This window comes from Anomaloglossus baeobatrachus, chromosome 2 (assembly GCF_048569485.1).
Source record: "Anomaloglossus baeobatrachus isolate aAnoBae1 chromosome 2, aAnoBae1.hap1, whole genome shotgun sequence".
In the NCBI taxonomy this organism is placed as follows: domain Eukaryota; kingdom Metazoa; phylum Chordata; class Amphibia; order Anura; family Aromobatidae; genus Anomaloglossus; species Anomaloglossus baeobatrachus.
Window position 1 is genome coordinate 564014794 of NC_134354.1, and position 17133 is coordinate 564031926.

At 47.7% G+C, this 17133-nt stretch overlaps 1 protein-coding gene across 1 annotated transcript in view; it reads left to right on the forward strand.

The window, feature by feature from the left end:
- Positions 1-17133, forward strand: part of ITGBL1 (integrin subunit beta like 1) — a 595662-nt gene that overhangs the window by 577053 nt on the left and 1476 nt on the right. The gene's annotated exons all lie outside the window — the stretch shown is intronic.

A 17133-nucleotide genomic window follows, 5' to 3' on the forward strand; every position in this document is an offset into this window, starting at 1 on the left:
TCCCAACGGGAACTGTTCAACTTTAACAGCCGGGATCCGCAGCCTTTACTCCTGATTCTCTTCCTCATACTCCTCCTCGACGGCAACCTCAGGGCTGTACGGTGGGGGAGAGGACTGGGAGCGCTCCTAGACATCCTGGCGCACCCTCCTTTTAGCGCTGAGGGCAAACCAGCCCCTCTTCCCGCAATGCCGGGTGTAGGTCACAAGATCTCCTGGAACCAGATCCCGATCCGGATGGCCCAACGGGAGGTGTGAGTTGACATCCCGTCGGGAAACGAATACTTCGGCCTCCAGGCCCGGCTCAAAAGTGAACCCCCATCCACGCTGGGGGTCAAACCGGTGGACTTGGCCTTGGAAGGTCGGGCCCCGCACCCGGTAGGTGGCACTCCTCAGATTGTCCTTTTCCCGGATTGTGCGGGCAAGGATTTTTGCTTTCCTCCTCTTACAGGCCTCGATCTCCCGGCCCAGCTGGTTCGGCCGCCGCTCCCAATACGGGGTGTCTGCGTGCCCGGGGTCTCTATGGGTGGGGGTCTGGCCCAGCTGGAGTTCCCCGGTGGTGGCCACGACCTTCACCCTCTGGAGGGAACCCCGCTGAGTCGCGGCCGGCTCTGCTGCCTTGCAGCGGCCTCCCCATGGGACCTCAGCCGAGGCCCGAGACCCGGGAACGGCCTGCCTCACCTTCTGGGCCTTCTTCTGGGTAGTGCTCTCCTCCTTGGCCAGGCGGACTGCCGGGGCCGAGACCACATCAGGCGCGGGCACCTTCCGGGACTTAGTCTTCCACGGGAGCGGAGGTAGTGCGGGCAGATCGGGTTGCTGTCCGCATGCTGCGGCCACAGGCGGCTCCTCCTGGGTGTCTGAGACGGGCTCCGCCACCGGTGACAGGGGTCGGGATCCGGGCGGAGAGGTAGCGGCAACCGCTACGGGCAGTGGGGGAGGCAGTATGGAGGGCAGGAGCAGACCGGATCCCTCAGCCGCATCAGTCGGTCCCTCTCGGACATAGGGGCGTGGGTAATGTACCCTTTCCTCCAACACTGCCGCCACTTCACATGACCGCACGGCGGTGGCTATCCCCTCTATCTCGGCTGCCCATTGCTTCATAAGGTAGTGTACCTGGGCCTGGAGTCGGCAGCACATCATGGCCATCTGGGCTTCCACCCACGCCGCTGTTCCAGGCGCGGGCTCGGGAAACTCTGGCTTCTCAGATGGGGCAGACATGTTGCACTCTCGGGATCCAGGAACATAACGGGTGGCAGAGTCCTGGAGTCCCTGCCCTTTATCTCCTCAGTCACATAAGGCTGGATCTTCACCCACCCCCCCTGGTCTTTTCCAGGCACTTCACTTGCTTTTCGCACCGCTCCGCTCTTGGGGGGCGGGGCTTTTCTTTTCGCACCCTTTCTGCTCGGAGAAGACGGCTCGGGCAAGAACTTTTCGCGCCCAAGATGGCGGATTCTGCAATTTTTCAGCAGTACACCGCTAACAACAATTTCAAGGCGCACTCCCACAGGTAAGTGGATGGTTCTATCCTGCTCGCAGATGCCAGAAGAGTCTATGTGTACCGCCCCGCGGGCTCGGCTGCGACTGCCGAGCCGCTCGGATCCGTGCTTGTACGGTGGTTGGCTCGAGCTCCTCATGGACCCGGGGGTCACGTCGCTCTGCAAGGGGGTTGGCACTACACGCAGGGACCTCAGCGGGGAAGTTCCACGGCCGGGGCTGCGGTGGTTTGTAAGGGGTGAATGGTTGGACACCACCGCTGCCGTTAACTAGGCATCCCGGGGACGGTGTTGCGCAGCTTGGTGTTGACCTCTAGTGGTAGGGGAGTGATGGTCCCGGGGGCCTGAGGGAGGTGCTGAGGTGTGGGAGCGGGTGCGTACTGGATGCTGGTACGGTGCGGCACGGTGCGCGGCCCGAAGGCGCTGGTGTACTCACTATGACACAATACACTGGAGTCTCTGGAAAAACAAATGGAATGATGAACGGGGCCCGCAGCCGGCTGCAGCTTCTCCCTTGTCAGGTTGGTGGTTTCCGCCTTACTCCTGCACCTCTTTGTATGAATGTTTGACTCCTATGCCTAAGCAACGGTAGTCCGCTCCCCGGCTTGCTGGGTGTCGAAAGAGCCCTCTTTGCCCACAGACGCTGCCCCTTTGGGTCTCTATGCCTTGGCGGTAGCTTTACCCTGTATGGTTGGGCTGTTGTCTTCTAACGGGTCTTGTGTGGGATAGGTCCTTAAGTTCAATCAGTTGATTTGACTCGGCCCTGTCGATTTGGGGCTTTGTACTAGGTCTGAGTACCCCTTCTGATGCTCCGGTTTCCAATCAGCTTCCCGGTTCTGTACCGGCGGGCCACCGCCCCTACTGTTCCACCAGCTGTAATCCCAGCTCCTGCAGGTGGCCACCACCGTCTGCCTCCTTGCCAAAGGTGACTGTGCTCTGACCGAGCCACCTGAGTAGACTATTGGCAGGCCTGGTCACAGGTCTGCCCTTGAACTCGACCTCTCTCCTTCACTGTCAAGACTAATCTGCTCTAGAACTTGTGTCTTTTCCCGCCTCCAGGCCTGTGAACTCCTCGGTGGGCGGAGCCAACCGCCTGGCTCCGCCCCCCTGGTGTGGACATCAAACCTGGAGGGTGGTGACAAGGTTTTTAAGTTTGGCTGCTGTCACCTTTTTAGGGAGGGGGTGTGTGTACATGGGACTACCTGGGACGACCTGACTAGTCCAGGGCGTCACACTGACACAGAGCGCTCGTGTTCTACGGCGCTCCCTGTCAGCTTGATGTAACAGAGCTGAAAGCGTCGTGTGAATTACATCAGACCTGGAGGTGTTTGGGGATTAAGAAAGTGGTAAAAGTGGTAAAAGGGGGGGGTTTGTCTTTTATTCCAAATAAAGGATTTTTCGTTGTGTGTGTTTATTTACTTTCACTTCCAGGTTAATCATGGAAGGTATCTCGGGGAGACGCCTGTCATGATTCACCTAACCTTATTACCTCGATTGCCAACGCACCAGGGCAATTCGGGATGAGCCGAGTAGAGTCCCGGGACTGTCGCATCTAATGGATGCTGCAATTCCGGGCGGCTGCTCGCTGATATTGTTGAGGTGGTGGTTTCCCCATACAAGGTGCTCCCCATCCTGACAATACCAGCCTACAGCCGTGTGGCTTTATCTTGGCTGGTATCAAAATTGGGGGGAATCGTAGGTTTGTTTTTTTTTTAATTATTTATTTATTTTACTGCACGATATAGACCCGCCCGCCGGCGGCTGTGATTAGGTGCAGTGAAACAGCTGTCACTCAGCGTGGGGGCGTGTCTGACTGCAACCAATCATGGGCACCGGTGGGCGGGGAAAGAAGGGAATACCAGAATGAATAATGAGTGGCAGCCATTTTCAAAAGAGGAAAAGCCGCCAGAGCTTTGTGACAGCCGTGCAGCTGATCGGTGAATAGGAAAGAGAGAGGGATTGTGCTGGGGACGCAGGACGCATGCAAATACACAACATGCGCACATAGCCTTACTGTGAAAAGCCACGCTTTTGGTGATCTAACCGTTATCGAACGTTAACTCGAACTGTCGAACGTGAAGCAAATCGTTCGAGTTCGTCCGACTCAAACACCACCCAAAACAACTCGAATTTGAAATTGGCCAACGGTTCGATTCGAACATCGCTCATCTCTAGTAGTGACAATGTCTTCCCTCACACCAAACGTACTGCCGCCTTGGGGGCAATGTCCTGCAATGTAGTGTGATGGGGGGGATGAACAAGGAAGCAGGAGAGACCATGATAGTTAACAACAAAAAGACTTTTACTGATGTAGAAGTTAAAAAGTTTGGCATCAAACTGGATGGATTTCACATGTGTATTTCACATCTATGGTTATACTTGTTACTACTACAGACTTCTTCTACAATTCGATGTCCTATGAATCTACTTTAGGAAAATTCATTTTTACTACTTCCTGCATACCAGTTGCAGCAGCTACCTTGCCAGATGTTCCTATGAGGCAAAACATAGAATTCCTTCTCTAAATCTTCCATTTTACCATTTCAAATTGCAATCCACCACTGTTCCAGAGCAACTTCATCCAGTCCAGAACAGTCTCTGGTCTAACAATAACTCTGTTTCACCATTGCTCCCACTTTTGCTTCCCACTAAGCTGTAATCACTTTCAAGATAATGCTTCTGCCACACCTTCTGGACTCCTGTTCTATTAAAATTAGCTTCCTGTATGACTGATGCTCACTGTGCTGTAACTACAGGCACTCTGACATTCTAGGCCTCAGCATCCCTTATACAGTGTGTCTACCCATATCCTGTCCACCGCCATTAACTTGAGAGCAGCTATAGGCATAGAAGTGGTGTCTAGGTAAAGGTAAAGGTAAAGTAGCCATGCACTACGCAATGAAACCACCTATAGTGCCACCTGATGGAAAACAACGGAGTTAGCATTTTTATCTCAAAAACGGAACGAGATAGAGAAAGAAAGTGAATTAAAAAATTGCAGGGCATCATCAACTCAATGCAAATCGATACCTTGCAAACAGAAATGATATCATGTGAAACCCATGACTCCCCCAAAACATTGAACACTGGTCACGCATATGGTGCTCATTTAACTTTGATGCTCAAAGAGGCCACCGTCAGCTGCAGTGCACATCTGGACAGCAACCTTGCTGCACATTGTGCAATATGGTAGGTGACACGTTTGCACAAGCATCTGTGATACGTCGTCGTAGGTCCTGCAATGTTGGTGGAGGGGTATACACCTGCTATTTGATGTGACCACACAGAAAGAAGTCCAATGGGGTCAGGTCAGGTGAGCGTGGAGGCCACTCCACGCAGCCACCATACCCAATGACTTGTAGGAAGGTCTCCATGAGGTATCGCTTCACGTCCTCAGCCTTGTGAGTTTACGCTTTCTAATCATAACATTTCTGTATGCAAGGCGTCGATTCGTATTGAATTGATGATGCCCTACAACTTTGTAATTCACTTTTTTTCTCTATCTCATTCCGTTTTCGCGATAAAAATGCTAACTCTGTTGTTTTCCACCAGGTGGCGCTATGGGTGGTTTCATTGCGTAGAGATTGGCTACTTTACCATACCTAGACACCACTTCTATGCCTATAGCTGCCGACATTCTCAACTTAATGGCGGTGGACAGGATATGGGTGGACACACTGTATAGCTGAATCTCCCAACTGAGCTTCCCACTAATTGCTAAATAGAGTTGAGCGCGGTTCGTGGTTCGAGGTTCTCCAGTTCGTGGCTCGAGTGATTTTGGGGGCTGTTCTAGATCGAACTAGAACTCGAGCTTTTTGCTAAAGCTCGATAGTTCTAGATACGTTCGAGAACGGTTCTAGCAGCAAAAAAAACAGCTAATTCCTAGCTGGCTTTCCGCTGTAATAGTGTAAGTCACTCTGTGACTCACACTATTATGACATTTCAGTGTACAGTGTGCGGGAACAGCGCATTCAGATCACTGCTGTATGTATAATGGCGATCGCCATTTTTTTTTTTTTTCCTTGTCTTCCTTCCCTAAGCGCGCGCGTCTTGTGGGGCGGGCCAGCATGTCAGCCAATCCCAGGCACACACACAGCTAAGTGGACTTTTAGCCAGAGAAGCAACGGCATGTGTGATAGGATGTCCATGTCACATGTCCCTGCATTATAAAACCGGACATTTTCCTCCAGCACGCCATTATCTGCCTTCTGCGTCCTTGGTGTCAGACATCACTGGCGCAGCTCCTATCGCCGATACTGCTGTATACGCTCCATACACAGCGCTGGACAGCTTAGGGATAGCACATTCTATCAGTCCTTTTAAGGGCTCATACCGGCAGGGTCAGAGCCATAGGTGACAGGTCCGTGAAAACAGAGTTTAACAGCTACGCAAGATGACAGCGTCTGTGTAGCTAAGGTCAGGGATTTCCTTGCTGCATTTCTCCATTAGGAGGGATAGAAAGGCAGGCTTCCTTTCCTCTACCCAGAGACCCACAACCCTGCCACTGTACCATCCTGCCCTTTGCACACTCCAACTCATTGTTACTAAGCCATTATACTAGCAAACACTGAGTGAACTTAGTGGCATCCTAAACGTGGCTGTTGGACTGTTATATTGCCCCAGTAGTGCAAAGATATTTGCAGCACGTCTGCCTGCATTGCACACTCAAACTCACTGTTACTAAGCCATTATACTAGCAAACACTGAGTGAACTTAGTGGCATCCTAAACATGGCTGTTGGACTGCTGTATTGCCCCAGTAGTGCAAAGATATTTTCAGCACGTCTGCCTGCATTGCACACTCAAACTCATTGTTACTAAGCCATTATACTAGCAAACACTGAGTGAACTAAGTGGCATCCTAAACGTGGCTGTTGGACTTCTGTATCGTCACACAAGTGCAAAGATATTTGCAGCACCTCTGCCTGCATTGCACACTCAAACTCATTGTTACTAAGCCATTATACTAGCAAACACTGAGTGAACTAAGTGGCATCCTAAACGTGGCTGTTGGACTTCTGTATCGTCACACAAGTGCAAAGATATTTGCAGCACCTCTGCCTGCATTGCACACTCAAACTCATTGTTACTAAGCCATTATACTAGCAAACACTGAGTGAACTTAGTGGCATCCTAAACGTGGCTGTTGGACTTCTGTATCGTCCCACTAGTGCAAAGATATTTGCAGCACGTCTGCCTGCATTGCACACTGAAACTCATTATAACTAAGCCATTATACTAGCAAACACTGAGTGAACTTAGTGGCATCCTAAACGTGGCTGTTGGACTTCTGTATCGTCCCACAAGTGAAAAGATATTTGCAGCACCTCTGCCTGCATTGCACACTCAAACTCATTGTTACTAAGCCATTATACTAGCAAACACTGAGTGAACTTAGTGGCATCCTAAACGTGGCTGTTGGACTTCTGTATCGTCCCACAAGTGCAAAGATATTTGCAGCACCTCTGCCTGCATTGCACACTCAAACTCATTGTTACTAAGCCATTATACTAGCAATTTATGCTGCCAGTTTAAGGGCCGTAGTTGCATTGTCAGGGATAATTATTCTTTATTTTTCTGCTGTTAATAAAGCTAGACCACCGCAGCAATCTACACCACCTCTCAATTTTTACTACCACATTTTAAGTACACAATCTTGTCGCAATCAACATGAGTGGCAAAATGACAGATGCTGGTGGAAAGGGGAAGAGGCGTGTTGGAAAAGGAGAAGGGTTTGTCCGTGGGGAAGGTGGCAAAGCTCCATTAACATCTGCTGAAGATAGACCATCTACCAGCAAAAGTAAGATGTCTACTACTTACCGTGGACAATCTGATGTGCTCCCTTTTTTACGGACACGAACAACAGGAACAAAGGTAGATGATGGCCAAAAAAGGAAAATGCTTGAATGGATCTCAAGTTGTCCAACAAGTGCCCTCTCAGCCACCTCAACTACCGCATCCAAAAAACACCAGTCCTATGAGTTGTCATCCAAATCAAACTTGCTTTCTCCCAGCTCTGAAGTCTCCATCCGCCCTGCACAGTATGGTTGAACTGAGATGGCTGAGTCTGCAGAGCTGTTCAGTCACACTATAGCCTGGGAATCAGAGGTCTGCTCCCAAGCTACAGTGAGTACAGACCAGGAAATGGTCTGCAGTGATGCCCAGAACCTTTCTGACTCTGATTCAGGCCGTGAGGACCAAGTTTCTGAGCATAATGTTGACCCTTTGTCACAAACTGTAACACCTGTGGTTATTGACAATGAGGAACATACTGATGACGATGAGACGCAGATACCAGATTGGGATGACAACTTAAATATTCGGTCAGGGCAAGAAGAGGCTCGGTCTGAGGGTGAGGGGAGTGCAAACACAACAATTGATGAGGAAGTTCTAGATCCCACCTACTGTCAACCCACAGTCAGGCACTCGAGGAGGTCAACAGAGGCGGTGGAGGAGGATGCAACCGACGACGAAGTTACCTTTCGCCTTCCAGGACAGAGTCGGAGCACTGGTAGCTCGTCTACAACTGCATCCTCAGCCACCACTCTGCCTCTGAGCACTAGTCGGGGGGGCTCAGCAGGTCGCATGCCCTCTAAGCCTTGCCTAGCCTGGTCCTTTTTTGACATAGCAAAAGATCGCCCAAATTATGTGATCTGTAAAATTTGTCGTGATTCTGTTAGTAGAGGGCAAAACCTCAGCAGTTTGACAACTTCTTCCATGAATCGTCACATGAATAAATATCATATGTCCCAGTGGGAAGCTCACCGTGCTGCAATGCGGCCTAGCGGAGCGAACCATCCACCGCCTGCCCCTTCCAGTGCATCCGCGCGCTCTTCATCTACTAGGACTGTGGGGACAGCTGTCACACCTGGTTTTCCACGCACAACTTCCACCACTGTAACCGCAACAGGCAGTTTGCTTGGAAGGTCGTCAGTTGGTTTGGAAGGGGAAACAAGTGCGTGTGTACAGCTCTCTCAGACATCGATAGCACCAACGTTGGATGAAGGCAACATCATGTCTCCGACTGCACTTTCCTCACAAACCTGCATTTTTCCAGGGACACCCTACTCAACACCATCTACACACAGCAGCCAGATCTCTGTCCCTCAGATGTGGACAAATAAAAGGCCATTTCCTGCGACCCATGACAAAGCTAAGAGGTTGACTTTATCCCTCTGTAAGCTCTTGGCTACCGAAATGCTGCCTTTCCGCCTGGTGGACACACAGGATTTTAGAGACCTTATGTCTGTCGCTGTGCCCCAGTACCAGATGCCCAGTCGCCACTACTTCTCTAAGAAAGGTGTGCCCGCGCTAGACCAGCATGTCGCACACCACATCACCGCTTCCTTGAGAAACTCTGTGTGTGAACGGGTGCATTTTACCACCGATACTTGGACCAGTAAGCATGGACAGGGACGTTACATGTCGCTGACTGGGCACTGGGTAACTATGGTGATAGATGGTGAAGTGTCTGCTGCACAAGTCTTGCCGTCCCCACGACTTGTGTGTCAATCCTCTGTCTGTCCAAGTTCCGCCACTGCTTCTGCCTCCTCCACCTCATCTGTGTCCTCCACCTCCGCCCCAAGCCTGCCTGGTCAGGCCACCAGCGTTCTCACTGCGCAGAAGGAATTACGCACCCCTCATTACTATGCTGGCAGCAGAGCGCAACGTCATCAGGCGGTCTTTAGCTTGACATGTCTTGGGAATAAGAGTCACACAGCTGAGGAGTTGTTGTCAGCTCTGCGGTCCGAGTTTAATAAATGGTTGCCTCCACTCAACCTGCAGCCTGGTAAGGCCGTGTGCGACAATGCTGCAAACCTGGGTGCGGCCCTTCGCCTGGGCAAGGTGACACACGTACCTTGTATGGCTCACGTGTTGAACCTTGTTGTCCAGCAATTTTTAACACACTATCCCGGCCTAGATGGCCTTCTGACCAGGGCACAAAAACTGTCTGCTCACTTCCGCCGTTTAAGCGCCGCAGGTGAGCGACTTGCATCGCTCCAGAAGTCTTTCGTCCTGCCGGTTCATCGCCTGAAATGCGATGTGCCGACACGCTGGAATTCGACTCTCCAGATGTTACAGCGATTGTGGCAGCACCGCCGAGCCCTGGTGCAATACGTCATGACATATAGCCTGAGCCAACGAGATGCAGAGGTGGGGCAGATCACCCTGGTGGAGTGGTCTCAGATCAAGGACCTATGCACCCTTCTGCACAGTTTCGACATGGCGACGAATATGTTTAGCGCTGACAATGCCATTATCAGCATGACAATTCCAGTCATTTACATGCTGGAGCACACGCTAAACACTATTCGGAGTCAGGGGGTGGGACAACAGGAAGGGGAGGAACTACAGGAGGATTCATATGCGCAAGACACAACAATATCACCAAGGTCCAGACGTTGATCATCACCAACGCGGCAGGCATGGGACCATGGGGGACAGGGATCAACAAGGCACATGGTAGCAGGCGAAATGTTGAGGAAGGTGCAGGAGAACATGAAGAAATGGAGGACGAACTGTCCATGGACATGGAAGACTCAGCGGATGAGGGAGACCTTGGTCAAATTTCAGTTGAAAGAGGTTGGGGGCAGATGTCAGAGGAAGAAAGAATGGTTAGCACCTCTATGCCACAAACACAGCGTGGACTTGGTCCGCATGGCTGCGCAAGACACATGAGTGCTTTCTTGCTGCACTACCTCCATTATGACCCTCGTATTGTCAAAATTAGAAGTGATGATGACTATTGGCTTGCCACACTATTATATCCCCGGTACAAGTCCAAATTTTGTGACATAATTCCAGCAATAGAAAGGGACGCACGTATGCAGGAGTATCAGCAGAAGCTGTTACTCGATCTTAGCTCGGCTTTTCCACCAAACAACCGTGCAGGTGCAGGGAGTGAATCTCCCAGTTGTAACTTGACAAACATGGGACGGTCTCGTCATCTTCAACAGTCTACCCGTACCAGTAGGACTGTATCTGGTGCTGGTAACAGCAATTTTATGGAATCTTTTCATAATTTTTTTAGACCCTCCTTTGCAAGGCCAACAGAGACAACAAGTCTAACACATAGTCAACGGCTGGAGAGGATGATACAGGAGTATCTCCAAATGAACATCGATGCCATGACTTTGCAAATGGAGCCTTGCTCATTTTGGGCTTCAAATCTTGAAAAATGGCCAGAGCTCTCCACTTACGCCTTGGAGATTTTGTCGTGTCCATCTGCCAGCGTTGTCTCTGAACGTGTCTTCAGTGCTGCTGGGTGTGTGCTGAGAGATAAGCGCACGCGTCTGTCCAGTGACTATGTGGACAGACTGACGTTCATCAAAATGAACAAGTCATGGATCCACAAGGAATTTACTACCCCTGTGTCATCCTGGGGAGAGTAAATGCTTGTGGATTTGGAATGTGCTTGATGCAAATCAAAACATCCTGTTTGCAACTAGGGCACAAGTGCTGCCCCTGATGGGGTGTCTGTGTGGCCCAATTTTTTGAAAAAAGGGAGACTCCGCTTGGAGTAACCCTTGCTTACATTGTTTTTAAAAGGAGCCAAGATGAACAAGTCATGGTTCAGCAAAGACTTTGCTACCTACCCCGGTGTCATCCTGGGGACGGTTAAGAATGGCGTATTTTTGAATGTGCTTGATGCCAATCTAGCTGTGAAGTGTACAACTAGGGCACAAGTGCTGCCACTGAATGGGTGGGTGTCTGTGTGGCCCAATTTTTGGAAAAAAAGGGGGACTCCGCTTGGAGTAACCCTTGCTTGCTGTGTTTTTTAAAAGGAGCCAAGATGAACAGAGCTGGGATCAGGAAAGACTTTGCTACCTACCCCAGTGTCATCCTGGGGACAGTTAATTATGGCGTATTTTTGAATGTGCTTGATGCAAATCAAAACATCCTGTTTGCAACTAGGGCACAAGTGCTGCCACTGATGGGGTGTCTGTGTGGCCCAATTTTTTGAAAAAAGGGAGACTCCGCTTGGAGTAACCCTTGCTTGCTGTGTTTTTTAAAAATGATCCAAGATGAACAGAGCTGGGATCAGGAAAGACTTTGCTACCTACCCCAGTGTCATCCTGGGGACAGTTAATTATGGCGTATTTTTGAATGTGCTTGATGCAAATCAAAACATCCTGTTTGCAACTAGGGCACAAGTGCTGCCACTGATGGGGTGTCTGTGTGGCCCAATTTTTGGAAAAAAGGGAGACTCTGCTTGGAGTAACCCTTGCTTACATTGTTTTTTAAAAGGAGCCAAGATGAACAAGTCATGGTTCAGCAAAGACTTTGCTACCTACCCCGGTGTCATCCTGGGGACAGTTAAGAATGGCGTATTTTTGAATGTGCTTGATGCAAATCTATCTGTAAAGTGTACAACTAGGGCACAAGTGCTGCCACTGAATGGGTGGGTGTGTGTGGGGCCCAATTTTTGGAAAAAAGGGATACTCCGCTTGGAGTCACCTTGCGGTGTTTTACATGATTTTAGAAGGGCGTCCCATGCCTATATCTGAGTCTCGTCCTCTTTTTCCTCATTACGCTCTTTTGTTTTCGCATGAGAATTTGTTCTTGTCACTTTCCCATGTGTTTGTGTTGTGTTGTGAGTTGTTTGTCACCTTTTGGACACCTTTGAGGGTGTTTTCTCGGTGTTTTTATGTGTTTGTGAATGCCTGCCATTGTTTCCTATGCGGTTCGAGTTCGGTTCGTCGAACGTTCGACGAACCGAACTCGAACGGGACCTCCATTCGGCGAACCGACCTCGAGCCGAACCGCGACCGGTTCGCTCATCTCTATTGCTAAACCTTTCATGCCCAATAGATTTCACAATAGCAATAGATTTCACTCTACATCCGATACATCACTGCAGCAACTGGGAAATGCATCACCATAATACAATCATTATATGACGTTCAGGGGGAACTGATCATTCTTATATTCTCTTACACAAACAAAGGTGAAGAAAATGAAATCTTGATAACTGCAATACAATGCCTTAAGGTACTGTCACACATAACGAGATCGCTAGCGAGATCGCAGCTGAGTCACCGTTTTGGTGACGCAGTAGCAATCCCGTTAGCGATGTCGTTATGTGTGACACTTACCAGCGATCAGGCCCCTGCTGTGAGATCGCTAGTCGTTGCTGAATGGTCCAGGTCATTTTCTTCAAAGGCGATGTCCTGCTGGGCAGAACACATCGCTGTGTTTGACACTGTGTGACAGGGTCACAGTGACTGCTGAGATCGTTATACAGGTCGCTACTGCAACCTGTATTGTTCCTGCATTGCTGGTAAGATCTGACTGTGTGACATCTCACCTGCGACCTCTCAGCGACTTACCAGCGATCCCTATCAGGTCGCATCGTTTTCGGGATCGCTGGTAAGTCGTTGTGTGTGACTGGGCCTTTATTCCAAAGAAATTCACACTTTTCTTGTATGTAAATGAGCTGTAAAGATCTATGGTTCGGACACAGATCTCCTTGAGAATCTGCCTCCAGGGATTCTTTTAAATAAAAGGGGTGTTATTAGTGTGAGCCAAATAATGACTGACACGATGCTCTTGTAATTATCCCACACAGCTCTGCAGTGAGATCACAGCTAACACTGTACAGCAGAAGTGAACTTAGTCTCATTACAAAATCATTTGCCGTTGTCCTCTCACAGTGCATCAGCTTCCATTTCACAGCAGCCAGTACGGGTGAAGAGCAGCACAGCAGAGTTGACAGCTCTGTGAGACAACAACTGGAAGTGCACTTGTTTTGTTTGTACTGAGTCAAGGCACAGCTCTGCAGCACAGCTGCTAGCACTAGGAGTGGATTAGTGCTGCTGCAAATGTGTCAAGCGAGACAAACGTATCTTCTGCTCTACTGTGTTAGCTCTGATCTCACTGCAGAGCTGTGTATAATTATGATAGCAGAGTGTCCATCATTATTTGGCTCACACTGGTAATACCCCTTTATTTAAAATAAGCCCTGGAGGAAGACTCTCTTGGACATCTGTGTCCAAACTATAGATCTTAACAGCTCACTTACATATAAGCAAAATGTGGATTTCTCTGGAATAAGACATCAGATTGCAGGTATCAAGGTTTCCTTTTCTTCCCCTTTCTATGACCTACATGGCCATATAGACAACATAGGAGGGTTGATCCTACTGACTGATTCCCTTTAAGACACATTGTCGTTGTATACACAAATAAGTAGTATATATTTAATTATCGCTATATACAGAGTTTCTTTACTTTTTACTTCATATGTAATAGGGCAAAAAAATTGCTTCGACTTTTAGTGATGTGAGTATGCAGAATCTCTTACAAATATGGCTGGCTGAGTATTCTGTGTGCGCTGTCACAATGATAGGATAAGTATTTCCATATTTTCTGTGTATCTGCTCCCAGTGTGATTGATAGCTAAATCTATAAACTTCCTCTGTTCCCTTATTTAGGATTTTTGGGGTTTGAGATTCTTTATTTTATGTCAGATGATAAACTGTCTTTTCTTGATTTACCGGAAAACATAACATTGAGTTTGACAGTATATAATTTTAGTATTGTTCAGTGTAGACATTCAGAGACATGACAAGACTAAGAAAGGTGTATTAGAACACTTTCCGCTGTTATAGACATATGTCACCATATGCTTCGTGCTAGAAAATAAGAAAAGAAAGATAGGAAATGGCAATATTCCAAAGACATTGGACCTATTGTACTTATCTGTTAATGTTTTTTTTTATTATAGCTTTTGAAACACTTACACATTTTTATCATTATAATAATAGTAGTTTTAAGGGAATAGTATCAATGTCTGTGATACAGAGCTTTTTTTTTTACTTTACAGAAACAGACCTGTAGCATATAGATAGACAGTACGCTTTTGCTAAGGGGTGACAAAGCTTAAAGGGTGCATCCCACAATTAAAAAAAAACAAAACAAGCAAAAACAATAAGTCTGGTGTAGCACACACCATCATTTAAACTGTATTAACCCCTTAACCACTGGACGATTTTCCGTTTATTGGGGGGGATTTTGCTCCCCTTCTTCTGGTAGCCCTAACGTTTTTTTTTTCATTGAATCCTGCCTTATGAGGGCTTGTTTTTGCAGGACAAGTTGTAATTTTAAATGATACCATGAGTTTTACCACATAGCATACTAATAATGGAAAAAATTGCAAGTGCTGAAAAATTGCAAAAAAAGTGAGATTGCACAATTATTTTGTGGTATTTTATTCATTGTGTTCACTATATGATAAATCCGATGTGTCGGTATGATGCCTCAGGTCAGTATGAGTTTGTAGACACCAAACATGTATAGGTTTAATTTTATCTAAGGGATTAACAAAAATTCAGAAGTTTGTCCCGAAAAAGGGCACAGTTTCTGCGCCATTTTCTGCGACCTGTAGCCCGTAGCCTTCTCATTTTGTAGGATGTGGGGCTCAGTGACTGCTTATTTTTTGTGTCTCAAGCTGATGTTTTTAATGGTACTATTTTTGCTCAGATGCTACATTTTGATCGCCTGTTATTGCATTTTGCACAAATTTTGTAATGACCAAAAACCGTAATTTTGGCATTTGGAATTGTTTTGCTGCTACGCTGTTTACCAATCAGATTAATTGATTTTATATTTTGATATATCGAGCATTTCTGAATGTGGTGATACCAAATGTGTGTATATATTTTTTAATTTTTTTTAATCCTTTAATTTTCAAAGGGGGAAAAAGGGGGGATTTGAAATTTTAGGTCTTTTTATTTTTTTATTATTTTAAACTTTTTTATTACTTATTTTACAAAAATTTACTGGTCCTCCTAGGGGACAATAAGGATCAGCAGTCTGATCACTCATTCATTTCGCCTGATCAGAGCAGCATCGCTCTGCTCAGGAGAAATACTGCATTCTTGTTATAGACGGTGCTCTGTCGGCTGTAACAGGAACTACGTCATGATAACGACAGGAGTAATCACATTACCCTGTGCTACTGTGCTACCATTACAACCATCGGCTCCCTGTGATCGCATCACAGGGCCTTCGATGGCGGCAAGGAAAGACTTGTTACCCACTGCTGCATTTAATTCGCGCTGTCACATTTTGACAGCGTGATTTAAGGGGTTAACAGGCGTGGGTGGATCATGGATCCATCTGCACCTGTGAGGCACACATGTCTGCTGTACAAGTCAGCAGAAATGTGCAAGGGTTACCGCTGGTTCACCGCAGCAGCCAGCGCTGATCATCACTTTATGATTTTACATCATAGGTCGTGAAGGGGTTAATACAAAACCACTCCTTTCCAATTTACATTTTTTATTATCTTTACTTATTACTCTTCAGCTCTGTTTTTTTCTTTCCCTGTTAGTGAGCAGCAACTTGTCTCATGTGATCAGAAAACAATACAATCTCCCAGGAGTTCATTGCAGTCAACTTCTGCTAACGTCTCATATCTTCTCTTCCTACTCTCACCTGTGAATGAAATAGTCCCTCTAATTAATAGCTAATGTGCTATCTATCTGTCAGGTCTTTGCGTCTTAAAATTAGAAAAATATAATTTAAAATAAGCAACACATGACAAATTGCACTGCACCATAATTTAACAAAAACTAGGCCAAAATGCTGGATTGAAGCGTGAAAAATTAAGTACATCCATGAATTAATAGCTTGTACAACCATTGTTAGCAGCAAAACCTTGACATTTTCTGCATGACTTTATCAGTCTATCACACTTTGTCGGAATTTTACCCACTTTTCTTTACAAAGACCCATCACCAGATGGATCTTTTGGAATTAGTGGTAAGCTGTCTTCCTTTCTCTTGTTCTAATACATGACATTACCATCACACTGTCACAATAGTTACAAAAAATACTGGACTCAATTCACATTACACTTCATGGCAATACAATAACACGATTGGTATCTTCAGGAAATGTAATGCAACAGTAACAGTACACCACCTTGGATCCACATCTTCCATGCACCCAATAACACCTAGAAACTGCACTTAGATACTGTCTGAAGACCAGATCTTGTAGCTTTTTGAAATACCCTATTAATTATAATGATGGTTGGACAATGCAGGACAAACACTTTTAAGGCTGCTTTACATGCTGCGACATCGCTCAAGCGATCTCGTTGGGGTCATGGAATTTGTGACGCACATCCGGTCGCATTAGCGATGTCTTTGCGTGTGACACCTATGAGCGATTTTGAATCGTCGCAAAAACGGTCAAAATCGCTCATCGGGGACATACCCCCTATTCTCGAATATCACTGCTGTTCGGTGTATGAAGTAGTTCGTTGCTCCTACGGCAGCACACATCACTATGTGTGACACCACAGGAATGAGGAACCTCACCTTACCTGCGGCCGCCGGCAATGAGGAAAGAAGGAGGTGGGCGGGATGTTACGTCCCGCTCATCTCCGCCCCTCCGCTTCTATTGGGCGGCGGTTCGGTGACGCTGCTGTGACGTCGCTGTGACGCTAAACGAACCGCCCCCTTAGAAAGGAGGCGGTTCGCCGGTCACAGCGACGTCGCAAGGCAGGTAAGTAGTGTGACGGGTCCGCGCGATGTTGTGCGCCACGGGCAGCAATTTGCCTGTGTCGCACAACCGATGGGGGCGGGTACCCACGCTAGCGATATCGGTCATGTTATCGCAGCGTTTAAAGCAGC